The sequence below is a fragment of the Protopterus annectens genome, chromosome 1.part1 (assembly GCF_019279795.1).
Source record: "Protopterus annectens isolate FY-2018-M chromosome 1.part1, PAN1.0, whole genome shotgun sequence".
NCBI classification, from domain to species: domain Eukaryota; kingdom Metazoa; phylum Chordata; order Ceratodontiformes; family Protopteridae; genus Protopterus; species Protopterus annectens.
This window is the reverse complement of record NC_056726.1, coordinates 717,445,914-717,467,085: the sequence shown is the minus strand read 5'-3', so window position 1 is coordinate 717,467,085 and position 21,172 is coordinate 717,445,914.

Sequence of the window (21,172 nt, the reverse complement as noted above, 5' to 3'; positions counted from 1 at the left end):
TGTATTGACACCAGGTATCTGTCTCTGTAAGACACTTCTGGAGGATGTCTGTGTCAGCTGTACAGTCAATTATGGACCACAGTTTCCAGTCATCTGCAAACCTGTTCAGCCTTACACCTGCCATGCTTGCCTGTACCTCTGAGCAGTATCTACTGAACAGGTGGGGTCCCAGGACCAAGACCTGTGTGATGCCATTTGTGACTGGCTTACAGTTGGACATGGCACCTGCAACTATGAACATGTTTGTTTGATCTGTGAGCCACTTGGCCACCCGTCCTGTGACATAGCTGTTCATGTTCAAGCTGGTACACTTGTCCATGATGACAAAGTGGGGAATGGTGTGGTAAGCCATAGTGAGGTCCAGGTGGGCTGTGAGGACTACTTTCACCTCCATCTATGTTCATGGTAACTGTTTTAAATAAGTCAACTAGGTTTGGGAGCCAGGCTCTGCCTTTAACAAGGCGAAGTTGTGTAGAGTCCAGTGTCTGGAGATCTCCAATGTCTCAGTGTATGGGTTCCATGACAATTTGCTCAATAGGTCTGTAGACCAGGCTGAGTACACATATTGTGCAATGGTTTCCAGGTTCTGTTTTGGCACACCCTTTGTGGAGCTGGATGACTGTTAGTGTATGCCATTCTTTGGGTACATAGTCTGTGGTACGCTTGAGTCTGGACAGTGAATGTAGGTGAGGGTGTAGTTACTTATGGGCCTAGTGTAAGACGCAGCCTGGGACAACATACAGTCACACTGATGCTATGTTCTTAGCTTTGGTGAAGGATGTCTTTACCTGCATGTCCATGTTGTCTGGGTCTCTGTATCCTTCTGTGATGGACACAGGCCCTTTTGGGGGTGATGGGGGGGAGTTTACACTGAACTTGTACTCCTGGATGTGGGCAATGAAAGTTGGTTTGGTGTATGTCATTCTTTTTTTCAGTAGCTGACAGCACATTTGGAAGTTGACACCTACATGTCTGGTATAGCTACCGAAGGCTTTGTGGTTGTTATTCTTACATTCCTTGGCTATTTGTCTTTAGACACCATCTTTGGATTATTTTATGAGCGATCATTGTTTCATCCTGATACTGATCAGTGATGCCTTTCCTTTAGTGAAGTTGGATCTGTCATGTGTTCATTTCCTCCTTCTCTTGTTTAGCTTATTTATGGACAACAAACACCTGATTGTTGTCCTATTTTTGGAGGTGTACATCTTGGTTTTATTTCTGATGTCTCATTCCATGCATCCCTGTAGATGCTCATAGGATGCATTTGTAAATGATTCGGCAGATTGTATACCATTATCCTATAGCAAGAGGTCTTTGGAACATTCCACTTTGGTCTTGGGAAGTGTGCAGTTTGCTTTTGCAAATGTCTTCACAGTGGTTTCATTGACTGTGTGTGGGGGCGGGATGTGGATGTCCAGTGTGATTACTTAATGATCTGATATTACCAGCAAGGGTTTATCTCTGTTGTGGAACACTGGTACCCCATGTTGGTGATGATCATGTCCAGTATGTTGTCACCTCTAGTGGGCATGCTGACCAGCTGTTCCAGAATTTTAGAGTTTCTTAACTCTAGGACACATTGGGCAAAGGACGTTGTATACGAGTAATTCACACACTCAATGTTTGGGTAGTTGTAATCTCCTCATATAATGGTGTTTGATAGGACCTTTATATTTGCCATTGTTCTCCAGAATACTGAGTGAGGTTCTTGAGACAAGGTACGTGATCTGTAGCAGGCTACAATCTGGTGAGCAGCTTTGCCCAATGTTAGCTGCACTTGCATGGTCTCCAAGGCCTCATGCTGTGGCAGTAACCTGGAGGTGTGGATATCCATAAGGTAAATGGCTACACCCCTTCCTTTTGTATTTCACTATTGGTCTTGGGTCCAAAGGTCAGGGTGATTGTGAGTGTTTTACGTGAATCGTATCCAACAGCTCTATGTTTGACATAGCTTTGTATGTTAGGCAGTGAACACCACTCAGTAGGTGATATGCAAGGGAATACGGATGGAGCATTTTGCGATGGTCTGTGTATGGCATGTATTTCAGGCCACTAATGCTCTTTGTGAGGTATTGCTGCTGGTTTTCCAGTTGTTGTAGTTGTCTTGTACATAGCAACAGTGGTGTTGTACTCTTTTAGAGTTCTAGTGAGTGGTGAGTAGAGGGGAACAATGTCCTCTTCTATTCTGCATGAGACAGATTTTGTGGTGAGGTGTGCCACATAAGAGGGTTTCCTGACTACTGTGGGAATGTGCTCATCACCATTGTATCCACTGTGCACCTGTGGCCCAGGGTCTCTTGTCACGCTTACAGTGTGAAGTATACTACCACCTATGTTGTAGTTCTTGGCTACAGTGTTTTTAACAAAGGTGATGATAATGCACCTTTTGGCATTAAGCTACAGCCCATGGCTTGGACAACAGCCATCTGTCTCAGTGAGGCCCTTTCGTAGGATGTCCACATCTTTAGTGTTTAGAATGATGGCTCCTAGTTTGCAGTCCTCTGGAAACTTCAGTAGCCACAGGCCTTCCATGTTAATGTTTACTTCAGGGATGTAGATACTACACAGCCTGGGAAGTTATCTACTCCCATGGCTGCAGTAATACTGGCTTGGGAAAGTGTTTTTTACCTGTGCAGCCGTGATGACAGCAACTTTGCAGTCTTCCATTATAGACATGTGCTCTTTCATGGGTGAGAGGGGGATAAAGTTAACACTGATCCTATCTGCCAGGGTGTTGGCAGTATCAGTTGGCTCTGTACATTTAGTGCCATTGAGCTGTAACTCAGAACAGATCTGAGTGTAACCATGACATGGACCTGTCTGTTGGGCAGAGATCTCCTGAGTAGACAGTACGCAACAGAGCACAGATTGGGTTACATTTCAGTCTTGTTGTATGGGGCAACTATTTGAGGCCAGTAATCCTCTTGTTAGGGTACTTCATTGGTGTTTCTAGCTGCTGAACGTACCTAGTCAGATTCATTGCAAGTGTGTTGTGGTACTCTCTGACAGGTCTGATGACTACTGGGTTGTGGCAACCTCCTTTGACCTACATGCTCAGACCTTGGCAGTTTATGTGAACACATAGCAGGATTTTCAGACCACATTGTGAATGTGTTTCTAGAAGTAGAGATGACTGTACACATTTGTCCATAGATCCCTTATTATCGCATCCGTATTTAGCCTGTGTGAGCATGCCCAGTATGACCTTTCAGTGTGATGCTGAATGAAATCCACTACATTTGTTGGAGTGTGTGAGCACACACACTATACACATTTATACTATATGTGTATGGTAAATCAAGTTGTATATTAACAGCAGGGCTCACCTTTGTATCATAGATCAACAGGGATCATGCTGTGCCTGCAGGGCTTCCAGGAGACACTTTGCATAGACTTATCAACATTTCTACATACAAGGGGGGCAGCTATTCTTTCTACATTTCTACCCGTGGGAACAACAGATTGTTACTTTGGGTGTACATAGGATGTGGGTTTCACCTGACACTTATACACATTTGCTGTGCCTGCACTGCTATGTACAGGACACCATTACAGTCTGTACTGTTGCCTATCGTACTGGCTTGCGGCATAGTACTGTACTACAGATGTTAGCTTCCAATGTCATGTATATTAGCTTGCAACTTCATAGCCTACACAACCCACATCACAACGCCTGGCCTGATGTTCTCTGTCTGCATAGGTGTGTGGGTAAGGTCACCCATTTGCCTCTTTAGGGGCATGATACAGCATTGCTTTGTGTTTGAATTAGTGTACAATTGTCCTGCTGTGTCTGTGCCACTGAAATGCTATCATGGCTTAGTGGTTCAGTACTGTGACTACAGCGCACAGTATCCTGGGTTCAAGGCCTGTCACTGCTTTTTATTTTCATGCTGGCCAGACCAGACTGCTTAAGTTACAGTAAAGCAGATATGAGCATGTTTAACTGACGTTGCTCAACTTGCCCAGACCTTGCCCAACATTGCACGAGCAATTTTGTTTACATGTACTAGATATTGGTGAAAGCTGCTTAGCACTGCTTTATATGGCTTAAAACATGGCAATCATGCCTCAGGTGGTGCTGCAGGGCTGCCTATGTTGGATGCACATACTACACTGCCTATACATGTTTGGAAACAGGTAGTGTCTAGTTAGGCATCCCTTTTATTTTATGTGCGAGTCAGAGAGAGGTATCATTTCCATGGTTCCTACTGTGCCAGTGTATGTGCTATGCATTGCCTCTTTGCCAAGGACAAGTCATACTGGGCACACCTCCTTTGCCTACTGGGGCAGACTCAGGTTGTTCCTCCTCTGAGTCACGCTGTGCCTGTGCAGGCCTTGGCAATGGTGGGGGGCTGTTTGGCCCTGCCCCATGTTGTTCCTGCTGCAGCTGTTTTTGCAGAATCATACTGCGTAGCATGACACATACCATGAAAATTTGGGTACATTGAGTTGGTGAGTACTGTAAGGCTCCGCCAGATGTGTCCAGGCACCGGAACCATGACATGTGCATCCCAAACACACGTTCGATTACATTTCGTGTTTGTGCATGTGCCTCATTATGGAGTTCTTGTTCAGGTGTGTGTGCATTTCTGATGGGTGTCATCAGCCACGGCTCCAGTGCGTATCCAGCATCCCCCACTAGGTGACCATCAGGGATGTCCCCATTGGCAAATGTCTGGTACAGCTGCAACAGATGCCAGATATGGGAATCGTGGTAGCTTCCAGGGCAGCCAGCACACACATTCAGTATTATGCCCTGGGCATCACACACGACCTGGCAACTGATGGAGTGGAAGCCCTTGCGGTTGATGTAGGCCCTACCCTGCTCACCGGCTGGTGCTTTGATGTGTATGTGCGTGCAGTCAATTGCACTCACTACCTCAGGGTATTCCGCTATTTGCTGAAAGAGACGCATATTGCTGGCCAATACCTCACGGGAATTGGGGAAATATACATGATCACTGACATGTGCTGCCATGGCAATCAGGAACTGGTGCAGTGCCCTGGATGCTGATGCCTGTGAAATCCCCATCATATCACCAGTTGGTCTCTGGAAGGTACCTGTTGCTAGTATTCTTAGGCCAACACATACCTTGGTTTCCACTGGAATGGGTTCCCCTCTGTTGGTTCTGTGTGTGAGGCGTGGCCTGCACAGCTCAACAATTTGCTGCAGGAGGTCTCTGTCCACTCTATAGCGCTCCACTATCTCCAGCTCATGTAGCCCCTGGTAGGTTACCCTGGGTCTGTACACTCTTCTCCATCTCCTCACTGTGGGTTGCTCAGCAGCATTCACAATGGCACCACCCTCAGCATCTTGCACATGTTGCCTTATAACAGCAATGGCAGCCCCTAACATTTTTATGTCTCAGTTTAAGCTTTTTAAGTTTTTACTTCTCTTTGTTGACTGCAGTGTTGCAGTGTTTCTGAGAAAAACATGGGGGAATGTTGTTTGCAGAGTTTTAAGTGCTGGGCTGGGCTGGGCTACTGTACTGCCTGTGTAATTGGCTGATTCTGATTGATTTCACCTGGCAGCTCTGCTAGTTCTCCTTGGTTAACTTCCTACTACTTCTTTTCTTTCCTTTTCCCTTTCTGTTTCCACAGGGGGCAGCACCGCCCAAACAAGTGCAGACACGCACAGGCGAGTGCACACTCGTGCGCACACAGGCTTACACAAGCTTACACAGGCATAGGCGGGTGCACATCCATGCACACAGGCTTAGACAGCCTTACACAGGCTTACACGGGCACACACACAGGCTTACACTGGTTTACAGATGCGCACACTCGCACACACAGTGTAAGCATCTTTGCAAGAAACTTTGGTTGGAGCCACAGCGTACGCCTTTGGTTTCTGGGTTTCAGTTTAGACAACTGTAGACACACCTCTCCTAGTCCTGAGTAACTCACAGCAAGCACATGCCACTCTGCTCCAATAAGCTTACAGTCTTTTTGATACATACTCCCTCATGATGTCACCCATCTTCTACTCTGTTCCTCCCCTTATCCTACTCTTACACTCTGGGGACATGGTTCACATAGCAGGAAATATTGGGATTCACTATCCTTATCCTCATTTGCATAGGATTGCCTACTAATGCTTGGTTACATCTCTCACACTGAGCTTTCCCCCTTAGCAATCACTACTCAGTAGCCATGTTATCTTCAGCCTGCCATTCACTTGCATGGCAGATGAATATTTCAAATTATATCATATTTGTGGCTTTTAAATTCTTGATTTTCTGATTTTTTTAGTGCGCCGCACATTTGCGCGGCGCTGCTCTACGCTTAAACATCGGAGATCGAGGAAAAAAAATATTATTTTTATTATTTTGCAACACATAAAAATGCCAATGGCCATATATTTGGCCATTGGCATGCTTATCAACTGGATGCATCCTTTATTTGGAGCTGTCATGGCTCTGTTTTGCTATTTGCAAAACGGTACTCAGTTGACAACCATTTCTGCAAATAACACTACTCTTACTCGGACAGGTTAGTGTTTCCTGGATCACAAATTTACCTCATTTGCATAGCTTTCAGCAGCAAATGAGGTAATTTGCATAAACTAACCCTGTCCGTGCAAGAGTCGTTTTAGGAGCATGTCCCTGCAGGCTGTTCCTGGATTGCTCGGCAGACATGTTGGCTGCATGGAGTCTTAAACTACTCTTAGACTCTGTGCAAGCCTTCATGAATCTGGCCCATTATCTTTCATTATATTGTTATTCAAAATGCTTATTTCCTCATTCAGACCTTCAATAACCGTAGAGTAATTCTTAATGAATACTTCCAGTAACTCTAAACCTTGCCTGTCAAACAAAGCTATAAGGTCTTGTGAAATGGTGAATCACACACCAAACCTGTAGGAAATTGACAAGACCTGAGGCCCTTAGGTACCTGTCGCCTTTTTAAACATTCCTTGAAATAGGCCACTTCCAGTTGTAACTTTTTGGCCTTAAAGGATTTTATATCAAGAAACTTTAAATTCTCCACTATATTGAATGCACATGCGTTCTGCTGATTTGTTTAATTAATGGAGTTACTGCCCTGCTTTCAGTTAAACAAACAGGTTAATCAAGCCAATTTTTCAAGTCAATACATGTCAGGTTTAATGTGCTATCATTGCCACTAAGTATATTACCAGGAACTGTACCTGTTTGAGTTGTATTTGAACTATTATGAGCTCCGTTTGGTGCTGTTACTCCCACTGATGATTCCTTCCTATTCATAGCAGTGGTTTGAGTTAGCGGTTGTGATATCCGCGTTCCACTGCTAATTCTCGGTTACTGTAACTGGTGGGAAGTGTTGTTATTAGCTCCAGTATTCCCTTCATCATTGCTGTCTTCCATGGTTGAACAAGCTGTCCACCTCCCATTCGGGACCGCCTCAGACAGCTGGGATGACGCTATTATGTTCCCCATTGAAAACGGTACTCTGACATCTAGTTCCTTAGGTGGAACTGTGCCCATTAAACCATTAACAGTAAAAGACAAGTCATTCACTTTCTTTGTTAATGCCAAAACGGCATTAACTAACTGTTGTATATACAGATTCTTAGAGACATTTTTATTTATTTATGTAATTATTTGTATTAGTTTGTCCATTTCCTTCTATTAGATATTTACTGAGTTTTATAAAGTATTTTAACAGGGTCAGTACACCTTTTAGGTTCATAGGTTCATACTAGGCTATCTGCCCTGAGGCAATTATAAGCCTAGCCCGATTCTGTATGGCTTACGCCACCCTTTGATTTGAGTATACTGTGCCCTTTTTAAGGTTTAGTTTACTGTGCTTCTGTCTAATAGTGACACGGGAGTAATCCCTGGGACAAACCTACGATCCCCCATCCACCTATCGAGATTCTTTTTGAAGAGATTCAGTGAGGTGCTCTGCCTCACATGAACTGGAATTCTATTCCAGAGCGAAGGGAGCCACTGGGTTATGAACCTGTTCCTCCAGCAAGTTCTATTTATTTCTGTGCTGAGGTTCAAGTCACTCGAGCATGTGGCTCTAAGGGATTTAGATTTACTGAGGTGGAGCATGTCCATTAATTCTGGATTTGACATAGCTTTGTATGTCAGGCATAGATCGCCTCGAAGTAGGCGGTATGCAACTGAGTAGTGCTGGGGTTTTTTTAACCGAGCAGCATATGGCATCTGTATGAGACCCTTGATCCTCTTGGTGAGATACTTTTGGGGTCTTTCTAATTGCTGCAGGTGTCGGGTAAGGTACATCCCAAAAGGGGCATTGTATTCTATGATGGGCCTGATGAGGGATGAATAAAGGGGCACGATTACCTCTCTTGATCTAGATGTGAAACCCTTCGTGATGAGGTGGACTATGTAGAAGGTCTTTCTAACCACTTTGGCAATGTGGTTTTCAAAGGAGAGATTGCTATCAACTTGGGTCCCCAGGTCCCTAATAAATTTCTCTGTACTTAATGGGTTTCCGCCTATGTGGTAATTTGTGGGCACATTGTTTTTGCCAAAGGGTATGACTATACATTTTTTGGCATTTAGCTTTAAACCATGGCGCTGGCACCAGTTATCTATCTCTGTGAGACCTTTTTGAAGGATGTTTGTGTCAGCTGGAGAGTTGATTATGGCGCCCAGTTTGCAGTCGTCTGTGAACTTGGTGAGCCATAGTCCTCCCACGTTTGCCTGTATCTCAGAAAAGTATATACCGAACAAGGGTGGTCCCAGGACAGAACCCTGTGGGATGCCACTTGTGACCGGTTTTGAGTCTGACATGGCTCCAGCAACTCTCACTCTGTGGGTTCTGTCTTTGAGCCAGTTTGTGACCCATCTTGTGACATAGGGTTTATATTTAAGCTGGATAGCTTATCTATGATGCCGAGTGGGGTATTGTGTCAAATGCCTTTGCAAGGTCCAGATAGGCTGTGTGGACTACCTTCCCTTCATCTATGGCTTTGGTGACTGTTTCGAAGAAGTCAACCAGGTTCAAAAGGCAGGATCTGCCCTTGACAAAGCCGAACTGGGTAGGATCTAGTGTCTGTAGGTCCCCAATGTCTTTGTTTATGAGCTCCATGATGATCCTCTCCATAGCCTTGCAGACTAAGCTAGTCAGGCTTATGGGGCGATAGTTTCCAGGGTCTGTAGAGGCTCCACCTTTGTGGAGTGGGACCACTGTTGCTGTACGCCATTCTGTGGGCACATATCCTGTAGTGAGGCTGAGATTGTATAGTTGTTTTATTTGAGGGATTAGTTCCTCTTGGAGTTCATGTAGGGCGCAACCTGGGACGCCATCTGTTCCTATGGAAGCAGTGTTTTTTGCTTTGGAGAGGGCAGCCTTCACCTGAGCATCTGAGATGTTTGGGAGGTAGCCCTCTGCCGGGATAGATACTTGCTCCTTTGGGGGGGGGGGGAGGGGGGAGAAGTTTGCACTGAACCTGTCTGCCAGGATATTGGCGATGTCTGTGGGTTCAGTGTATTTTTTGTCGTTTAGAATCAACTCAGAACAAGTCTGGGAGTTGCATCCCAGGTTTCTAACATAACTGAAAAAAGCCTTATGATTGTCTTTGGTGTCCTGTGCAATTTTTCTCTTGAAGCTGGCCTTGGAGGATTTTATGAGGGATCGTAATTTTTTGCTAGTACTGATCAGAGACGCCTTCCCTATTAGGGATTTTGCTCTATCATGTAGTAGCTGTTGTATAGTTTATTTATGGCAGGGGTCCACCAGACTGGACACCTGCCTTTGGATGATTGGGTCTTGGTTTTGTTTGGGATAGCATGATCCATGCATTCCTGGAGATGTCCGTAGAATGCGTTTATATAGGATTCTGCAGTTTGGGCCATAGTTTCCACTGGCCCTGGGGCCTTGAAGGATTCCACTTCAGTTTTGAGAAGTGAGAAGTTCACTTTTGAGAAGTTTTTCACTGTGGTTTTCTGGGCTGTGTGTGGGGTCGGGATTTGGACATTCAGTGAAATTAATTTATGGTCTGATCTTACCAATGAGGGATATACTTCTGGTGTGGAGCATAGAGTCCCCATGTTAGTAATGATCAGGTCTAGTATGTTGTCCCCTCTTGTGGGAGTGGTGACTAGTTGTTCCATAGCATCTGAGTTTATAATTTCCAGGAACATTTGGACTAAGGTGCTGGGGCTTGAGTAGTGCTCCCTGTCAATGTTTGGGTAGTTGAAGTCGCCCAATATAATGGTGTTCAGAGAGATCTTCATGTTCTCCAATGTTTTCAGGAAAGCCGAGTGGGATTCCTGACTTTGAGAGGGTGGTCTGTAGGATGCTATAAACTGAAAAGCAGTCTTGCCCACTGTTAGTTGCACATGGATGGTCTCCGATACTTCGTGCAATGCCACTAACCTGGAGGTGTGGATATCCTTGATAAATATGGAAACTCCCCCTCCTTTTGTGGTTCGGTCCAGGTTTTGGGGCCGAAAAGCATGATATGAGGTATAGCCTGGTAGTGCTGGGGTGCTCTCTGGAGCCTTGAACCAGGTTTCTGTCACTGCACAGATATCGATGTTCTCCATACTGAGGAGAGCTTCGAGTGCGTGCATCTTGAGGTTAAGACTTCCCGCATTTAGCAGCATTACCCTTAGTTTCTTGTTCCTTGTGCTGTCTATGGGGATGGGTTTGACTTTTAAGCCTTGCCTAAAAAGGGCACTATGGGGGTGGCAAGAGCCTTTGCCAATATCCGAAAGCCCAGTGGTGACAGGTGCAAGCCATCCCTAGCGAAGCAACGTGGCTTGTCGAGCATGTCATCCCAGGCTGACAGACACTGGATCCCCTTTGAATGACACCAAAATTTTAGCCAATTGTTAAAATTGATCATTTTGTCTTTGTACTGTGGCATCATTCTAGGTGAGGGTAAGATGCTGCTCAAGGTCGGGGTCATATCAGCCTGGGCTACATGATCAGAGAGCTCCTCTATGTCTCTTTTCATGTAGTCCAGGGAGGTACATCTCAGGTCATTCACACCAGCATGTACAATGACTGAGTCATATTTGTATTTGCTTTGGAGTGACCTGAGTGCTTGCGTTATGTGGCAGATCCTAGCACCTGACAGGCAGCTCACCGTGACCTTCTCTTTATTCAGCCTGGTGAGCGGGACGTCAGTGTGTCTGACAATAGAGTCACCTATTACAAGAGTATCAGGTGTGTTATTCAGCCTTAAGGGCTGTGGCTGCTTGGCACACTGACTTTGTGGGCTATGTGTTGTGAGTGTTTTGTTTTGAGGTAGCGTTTGCTTGGATGTCTGCTTTGGTGGTCTCTGTTGCTTAGGTAGATTTTTATTTAGAGCCTCCAAGTATGTTTTGTGTATTTATGTGTTTGGTTCGCTGATGTGGTGGGACTATGTGATACTGGAATTGTGTTGTGTGAGGTTACCTTCTCCTCCTGACTGGTTACACCAGTTTTGAGATGAGAGAGCTCAGCCTCCAGTTTGGCTAAATAGTTGCATCTCTCACAAATATTTGAACCTGTTTGGAGGAGGAGAGGGTTGTCCGTGTACATGAGATAGTTGTAACATTGCCTCAAAATTCCCAGATTCACCAGCTGGACTGGAGAGGAAACCATTGACTGACCTTTGGACATGCTAGAGTAATATAGGGAAACTGAATTTAAGACGGACCAATAGAGGACAGGGTAATCGTAGAGAGTATATGAGTAAGTAGTGCTTATGTTTTAATAGTGCTAACTTGTAGGATTACTTAATTGGACCAGTGATGGGCCTTAGAATGAGAATATGGTGTTTAAATTGAGAGATAGAGCAGTTCTAAGGGAAAAAGTGAACAGCAGACTTTGTGGAGCCAGGAATAGTTTAAACCCAATTAGGCGGCGCTGCCTGCTGTTGCGCTATGCACAAAAATGCGCAAAAGCATGCAAAAGAGGGTTTTAAGAGAGGAAGATGAAGGAGTTTTGGAAATGACCCAAAATGGCAAATAAACTACAGTTTCAAGTCAGTAACCACTCCCACAGGGGCAGGCAGGCTGCTCAATGTTGTTCACTGCCACATTCCATTACCATGTGATGTCACTTAGTGTATAAAGGATTGTTAATTAATTTTTTTAATTGTCTGAAGAAGTCTGACTTACTAGAGTAAGATGAAAGTGCTCACCTACTTTGTTTGTTTTAATTAAAAGTCTTTAATTAAAAGTCTTTTGTGGAGGAAATAGGAGCCAGCAGTCTGGTTTTTAGCTTAACAGAACTGTTGATGGTGAGATCGCAGTACAGTGAAGACTGGAAAGTTTGACCTTTCCTCATGGTAGTGTGATCTCGGAGCTGATATATATAATTAGCGGTGGTGTGGGGCACCAGCCCTCTCAAGAGTGAATTTGCTGAACTGCATTTCCAATGTAGATGCAGTTCGGCAAATTCACTTTTCGATTACATAATATAGACCCATTTTAAAAAGCTGTACTATCTCCTTCTGTTTCACTGTTGCAGTATTCATTACACTAGGGAGAGTGCCAAGACTTAGGAAGGAGAGGGTGGATAAAGGAGCAACAGAGCCCTCTAGGAAGCCATGAAGGATGTTCCTAGCAAAACCAGCTCTAGCTCTGGAAATGCCATCCAACTTGTAGTGTTTGGTAAATGTATGCAGAGAAGTCCAGGTAGCTGCCTCAAGAATAGAGTTGGAATAGAGCTGGCATCCATACCCTTGAAAAAAGCACCAGAATAAGCCACAACTCTAGTAGAATGAGACTTAACAGAATAAGGAAGGCTCTTACCATGAAAGGAATAACAAAAATAACATAGCTTTAGAAATCCAAGAAGAAATTGTCTGCTCGGACATAACTAATACTAAAGACCTAGGATGAAAGGAAACAAAGAGCTGATCAGATATTCTACTAGTCTTAGTCTTATCCAAATAAAATCTGAATTGTCTATGCACATCCAATGTGTGCAGCACCTTCTCACTGGTAGATTTCAGAAAAGAAAAAAAAAGTGGGCAAATGAACAGACTGATTAAGGTACAACTCATTCACCACCTTGGGCATAAACGGAGGATTAGTATGCAAGGACACCCTGTCCTTATGAAACACTAAAAAAGGAGGACAAGCCATAAGGGCTTGAAGCTCAGACACTCATCTGGCAGAAGGACTAACAAAAGTACAGCCTTCCAAGGGCAATCTTGCAAGGAAGCTGATGCTGCAATTGTTCCAAAACAAAATTAATATCCCAGGGAAGAGAAACCAGCTTCCTGGGAGGCCTAATATGAAGGATGCCTTTAAGGAATTGCTTAGCTTCAAATCTAGAAACTAAAGGAGAAGATAAAGGCAGACAAGCAGAGATAGCTGAGAAGTGGGCCTTAACAGAAGAATAGGCCAGTCCAGCATTGAGCAATTCACACAGATAACAGAGAACCAAAGGAACATCCACAGAAAGTGGATTCAGGTTATGAGAAAGACAGCAAAAAGAAAACCTCTTCCATTTGGATAAGGAGCGTTTCCTAGTATTGGGTTTCCTGGCCTCCTGCAGGAGCCTAAACATATCCTCATAAAAAAGGTGCCTATGTGGAATCAAAATCCTATCACCCACAGTGAAGAGAGTACAAGAGGAGATGGATGAGACATCCCTTGTCTTGTGTTAGTAGGTCCACCCTGGTAGGTAACTTGTGATGACTGCCCTTAGCTAAAGGCAGAATAAAAATGAACCAATTGTGTCTTAGCCAAAAGGGAGTCACCAACAATATTCTGGGAGCATCCTGTTAAATTTTGAACAGGATTTTTGGAATGAGGGGAAGGGGAGGGAAAGTGTAAAGAAACAGCCCCTTTCAAGAAAAGGATAGGACAACCACCTTCCAAAACAGAGGAAAGGGGACTCTGGCACAAAAAAAGAGAAAGTTGTCTGTTCAGAGGAGAGGCAAAAGGATCTATTTGAGGACTACTCCACTGGTGGACAATGTCCAGAAACACTTCCCTGTGAAGCATACATTCATTGAAATGAGTTAAGGCCCTGTGCAGAGTGTCTGCCACAATATTTTGACCTGAGGGAATGTAAACCACCTGAAGAGTCACTTGATACTGGATAGCAAGTTCCTACACCAGGCGTGCCAACTGGCAAAGAAGATAAGATTTTGTCACCCTCTCCCCCCATTTGCTTACATCATCACTTCACTGATTCTGTCCAAAGAATCACACATACTAACCACAACAGTGACACCCCTTCTACCCTCTCCATCCCAGTCAACAAAAATCTCTTTTCCTTTCAACCTGTTTCTGCCTCTTACATCAAATCACTTCTGCTCAAACTCAAACCCTGCTCTCTCTCTCCACAGACAACCTCCCACCTCTGTTTCTCAAACTAGCTGCTGAATCCATAGCCTTCTCCGTACCTCTGCTAATCAATACATCCATTCCAGAAGGTACAGGCCCTAACATTTGGAAATCCTTCTTCACCATCCCTCTGCATAAAGAAGGAAATTCTACTGACCCATCTAAGTACATACCCATATCCATTTTATCCCTGCTATCAAAAATACTTGAAAAATGTATTCATATTCAGCTATTAAACTTTCGCCTTCAGGAAAACCTTCTCACACCCACCCAACTAGGTTTTTGACCATACCATAGCACAACTACCGCCTCCTTATCTTTTACCCATAAATTTGCAGAGGCCAGAGATAACAACCAACTCATATCCTGTCTTTTCCTTGACCTCTCCAATGACTTTGACTGTCTCTCATCATATTCTTCTATCTAAACTTGCTAACCTCAGTCTCTCCCCTCCTTCACTTCAGTGGTTCACTAGTTACCTATCCAATAGGCAACCGTCTGTCAGATGTCTCTCTTCCTGCTCCGCCTCTTTTCCCATCACATCTGGCATACCACAAGGCTCTATTCTGGGCACTCTTCTGTTTAACATCTTCACAAATGATCTTCACACATCTTGCAAACTATCCTCTCTAATACAATATGCTGGTGATTCAACTCTCATCTCCATCTCCAGCAACATCTCATATCTCCACACACAGACTCAAGATGCCTTGCTAACCACTGAAAAATGTCTGTCTAATAACCAACTCATCTTAAACCCCCCAAAAAACTAAACTGCTGCTTTTTCTTCCTCATTTTCTCTCAATATAAATCAACCTTTGACATCACATCCTCTAATAAGACCACCATAGAACCTAAACCCCACACTAAGGTCCTGGGTACTATCATAGATGACAAGCTCAAATTTAACTTACACATCCTGCAAAGCATAAAAACACCAAACACTAGGTCTTGTCTACAGTAAGAGAAAATTTCTAACTCCCAATGCCAGACTCTCCCTGGCTCAGGCTCTTCTCCTCCTTTCCCTCCTCTATGCCACCCCAATCCTTACTAACATACAGGCTACAACCATGTCCAAACTCCAACAAACCTACCACAAGGTTGCTAGATTTGCCACTAACTCTCATCACAACTCTCACCACTGCCTTGCACTTAACGCTCTCAAATGGCCAGAATTCCTTCAACAACTCCTATTTTCACAGTTACAAATCACACACGGTATAGTATATAAACCATACGCCTATCCAGCCCTCCTCTCTGGTATCCTCTTACACCCCTACACATATCCTTCACACCTCCAACCAATTACTCATGGATATCTACCAACCCAACAAAATCACCAGTAAATTACTCTTCATATCCACCATAGCCTAAGAGTGGAACAAACTCCCCATCCACATAAGATCTATTCCTCACCCTAAACACTTCAAAAAAGGAACAACTTCACCTACTTAACACTAAGATTTGTCCCTTTCAGGCCCCTACCTAATCCACTACACTACTATATGCTTTTTCTCTCTTTCTCCACAGAACTTTCATCTACAATACCGCCTAAATTTGTTTTTTTCTTCCCTTTAGTCCCTCTCTAAGAATAAACCCTTAGGCTATAATGCTACATCACATATACATAGATACATTGTATTGTCCATCTATAAACTCCACTCTTCTCTGTGAAATATTTCTCATTCTTTGAAAATCCAACTGAATTACTTTGCCTATGTAATAAAAAATAAATAAATAAAAAGTAATTTTTTTGTTTATTTTTTCATACTAATGTACTATACTTCTGTATTTCTTGAACTTATGTGTTATAATTCACTGTATCTCTGAACTTATGTAAAATGTGCTTGTAATCATTTTTACTATAAAGTGTCTCTGTTGGAGCTTTTCTTCTCAGGTCTCCACTGAAAATGGGCTTCTATCCCAGCTGGAATAACCCGGTTAATAAATATCAAATAAATAAATAATACTGCATCACTGTGGTATTGTCTGCAAACACTTTGAGAGATCCTGGGGAGAAAAAAGAATGAAAAGCCTGAACAGGGAGCAGAAGTCCCCTTTCTGCTAAAGAGGAGACCAAAACCCCTGCACTTTTAGGGAGCCAAATGCTGCATCTAGTTTATCAGGAGATGGAGACTTCTAAGATACAGACGTCCAAGTAGCCTTCACAGGAGGATAACTAGTATCTGTTCTATCCACGAAGTCATAGCAGATATTAACAATTGTTACAATAAGAAGTTACTGCCATATAATAAGTAGATAGGTATGGAAGTATCAGAGCTTGCTGTAATCAAAGGTAGTTTGTGGGGTGGAAGATAGGTAGAGGGCAGATGGAGTGGGAGAAGTTAGAGGGGAGAGTTACAAGGGCATAGCCAGCATGTTTTTAGGTTTGCTTTAAGTAAAGCTTTGAAGTGGGTGCATGATGGTAGAGAGGTTATTGTGGGGGGGGGTCCATAATTTGGCTATAGCGCTGGAGAATAGTGCTTCTCCAGCAGTGTTATTGACTCTAGTAACCTGTAATTGATTTTTGTTGCTGGATCTTAGTGGTCTGGTGGTGAGATAGGGTTGGAGTAGATACTGGAGGGATGGGACCTTTAGAGGATGGTTAACCAGTTTGTGGGCGAGTGCGAGTTGATACCATTGAAGGAGGCAAGGGAGTTCTAGCCAGCTAAGTTCAGTAAGTGTGAGAGAGTGGTGACTGTGGTAGGATGCCCCGGTAGTGAATTTGGCGATGTTGTTGTAGCAGGTCTCGAGTTTATTTAGATCGCATTGCCTTAGGTTGGTATATATTGGAGAGGCATAAAGTAGGGTGGAGATAAGGTGCAAAATTGCAACTGAAATCCTAGCTGCTTTGGTGAGGAGTTGCTTATTTCTGTATAAGGCTCCTAGTTTTTGGTGGACTTTGTTTATGGTCATGGATATGTGTCAAATTTGAGATTGTTGTCTATTTCAACTCCTAGCAATTTGGTGTGATCTTTTGGGTGGATAGTGGAGTTGTCTTTTGCCGTGATGTTAAAGTGAGAGTTGTTTTGAGTATGTTTGATGGGTTTGAAGATGAGGAGCTTAGTTTTGTTTGGGTTGAGTATTAACTGGGCATCGGATAGCCAAGTTTCAACAGAGGAAAAGGCATCTTGTGTGACCTTTTGCAGTTCGGGTAGGGACTGGGCTAAGCAGATGATGGTTAAGTCATCTGCATATTGTATGAGTGTCCATGTTTGGTGGTAGAGGCTAGATTATTGGTGAAAATATAGAAGAGTAGGTGTCCAAGGATGTATCCATGGGGAACACCAATAGAGACAGGTAGTTGGGGAGATATGTCATTTTGCCATACAACAGATTGCTGGCGGTCAGACAGGTAACTTTGAAACCAATTGGTGACTGATTGAGAAAAGGATAGGTTATTGAGTACAGAGAGGAGTTGTTTGTGTGGGACCATGTCAAATGCTTTAGATAGGTCTAGGAAAGTAGTAGAGGAGAGATGGCCATTGTTTTTATGGTGAAGGATACTGTTAGTAAAAGAGAGTAAGGCAGTGGTGGTGCTATGGTTTGGTCGGAAACCATGTTGAGTATTAGAAAGGAGGTTGTTAGTAAGGAGGTAGTCTGAGATTTGAGAGTGAATGCATCTCTCTAGTATTTTGGAGAGTGGAGATAGAATCTCTATGGGGCGGTAGTTGGTTAGTTCTGTGGAGGGGCCGCCTTTGTGAAGGGGAATGATGTGTGATATTTTCCATAGTGTAGGGACATAGCATTCTGACAGAGATCGGTTAATCATGATGGATACTGGGTAGGTTAGGGCGTCAGCTGCAATTTGTAGGAATTCACTTGGGAGGTTGTCTACTGCTAATGTTGTGGGTTTAAGTTTAGTTAGGAGTTTTCTTATGTTGGAGGTAGGAATGGGAGAAAATGAGAAGAGTGTGGGGAGATTACTGGGTGTAGGGGAGGGGGGTAGTGTTGTCTACCTAGTGATAGTACAGTTTGTGTGAAGTGTCAGACGATATATATACCTACACATACATATGTGTGTGTGTGTGTGTGTGTATATATATATATATATATATATATATATATATATATATATATATATATACAGAGAGAGACAGAGCGAGAGAGATTGACACACACAAAAGTTCAATCAAGTATTTGCAATTGTTGATCAGGTGGTCACTAAATGGGCTATGCTGTGCTAAATGAAGCAGTTAATGGGGTGTATGCTGTGTAGGTCTGCATTACAGCTTTGGCTATGTAGCTTTCAGAGAATATAGCAGAGATGGAATGCATGTCTGGAAAGTCTTTTACATCAGCTATAATACAGAAACTTTGCAGTGCTCACAGTTCATATCATTTTGACACACTCAGTTATTATTCTGAAGTTATAAATTACTAATTGCACTCACAGTTTAGAGGATTTCAATTATTTTGATAGCAGCATTATTATGTATCAACAAATGGCAACATTTTTATAGCAACAGATAGCACTGAGTATCTTATTTAACCTATTTTGAAAATGTTTGCATTGTAGATTTCACCAGGGGTGGCTCGTGCTATTGGGCTGCAGGACTGCAGTACCCCAGCTATGAACAAAGAAGAAAACTAAAATAAAAATGAAAATACAAAATAAAAACAAGAATCACAGAACATCACATATGCACAGCATTTCTGGACTGCTGGTGAACCAGTCTGGAGCATGCGCACAGAACCCAGACTGTCTCACCAGCAGTCCAGACTTGGGAGAGAGCATGCAGAAGCACTATCCCAGAAGTCTATGCAGACTTGATGGGGGACTGGACTGCAATATCTGCAGGCTGAGTAGCACCCAGCTTGCTGCTCTCTTGTGGGAAGGACTTGTTCTCATCATCATCATGGGCTAGATGGAAAGGGTGGATGTTGTTTTACAGACAGAGGCTAGATGGAAGGGCTGTGGATCTTACAGACTTTGGATGCATTTACAACCTGGGGTAAGGAAGGAATACAGTGTGTGTGTGTGTGTGTGTGTGTGTGTGTGTGTGTGTAAGGACTGTGGATGTTATGGACTTTGGATGCATTTACAACCTGAGGTAAGGAAGGAATACAGTGTGTGTGTGTGTGTGTGTGTGTAATGCCCCAAGTGCTATATGGTGGTGGGTAGAGAACAGGCTTGAACCCTGTACCTTGGGCCCAGGTGGCAAGAGCCTGAATTCCCTACCCACCACCATTTGTAAAAAATTTGCAGATTTTCCCACATACTTGTTCTGTTCTGTTCCTCATAAAATCTGTGGTTTCTGTATTTTTGTGTCCTTACAAAGTCAGTAGTACATTGATGCAATGGTAGCATTGTTGCCTGACAGCTACCAGTTCTCTGGTTTGAGTCCACATGTTCTCCCTGTATTTGTGTGTGTTTCCTCTGGGTGCTCTGGTGTCCTCCAATCACATCTTACAAAGACATGTGTCTGTCTGGAGTGTTTCTCACTGGGACTCTGCTGAAAATTGGATTTTGTTCCAAGTAAGACTTTCCTGGTTAACAAATGTTAAATAAAAATGACAAGCATTTGAATTTCAGACTTCATATTCTTCAAAAAGTACATGGTAACACAAAAGCTTTTATTCTAGCAAATGTCTAAGTTTATAAAATGAATAGTTGAAATTTGTCCCTATTTTGAGGACTGTATTCCCCCATTATTGGCTTGATCCAGGTTTTTTGTGCTAAGGTTGAGAGCTATGATAAGAACTGAATTCACTGAATATGTTTGAGGGCTGTATTCCCCCATTATTGGCTTTGTTCAGGGGTTTTATGCTAAGAGGTTGACAGCTATGGTGAGAACTGAATTTACTAAATGGTTGCCATTTAAGTTTTAGTCTTTCTCTCTTTCACAAAACAGCTGATTTGGCATAGTGGTATGTTGCTCTGACTGTTTTGCACAGTGTCATGGGTTCAAGACTTGGCAGTGAAATGTATGGTAGTAACATAGCTTTTTATTCTAGCAACTTTCCAACATTATACAAGCAATGTTTAAAATGTGTCCCTGGTTTTTGGGCTTTTGTCCCCCCCCCCACAATAATTTTTGTCTTTTTCCAGATTTCTTGTGCTGCAGAGTTCAGAGATACAGCTGAGTGAGTAGATTTTACAAGGAGCTGAGAGCTGCAGCAGAGCAAACGTTTAGTGCTGCTTATGCTGAGTCTGCCTGCATTGTTAATAGCAAAGCAGGTAGTTGTTAGAGATTATGAATATAAGGCTGAAATTAATTCTGTTGTAAATATGCTGAAAGATAAAGCATAGAATAAAAAGTTTGCTTGAATATATGTATAGAGTTTAGCAATGTAAAATGGGCATTCATACTATATGTATAACAGACAGGCTTCTCTTCACAGCATCAGAAAAAGCCTAACAAAGCAATATTGGAAAGCAAGTATTACATGATTTTCTCATGTTTGCAGAACAAATATCTAAACTCAGCAATACGTGATGTTTTTCAATAGGAACAGAACAGATGTTTCCTTTCATACTTCTGTTATTCTGATTGCATGCATTTGTGCATTTTCACATCAGCAGAACTGCTGACAGAACAATAGAAAGTCTAAAAACAGACATGTGACGTCCCACAGAAGGCCAAAAAAGATACCAAGAGGAAATAACCAAATCTATGTGTATGACTAGCACTCTATATAACAATTGTAGTAATTCAGTTATGGGAGAAAGACATATTATGTAGAAGTCATCATTCATATCTGTAATAAAGGAAAACGTTGTAAATATATGCTACAATCTGACAGAAAGAGTGCGTGTGGTTTATTATAAAATAAGTTATCTGTAACTGTGCTTATAGCTGCAAAATAGATTTCTTTATCAGTGTGCAATTTGAAAGGCTTGGTGCTTTAAAAATACTACAGATGGAGTCATGCAAAGCTCTGTTTCTAATTCAGCAGTAAACAGCCAGCAAGAC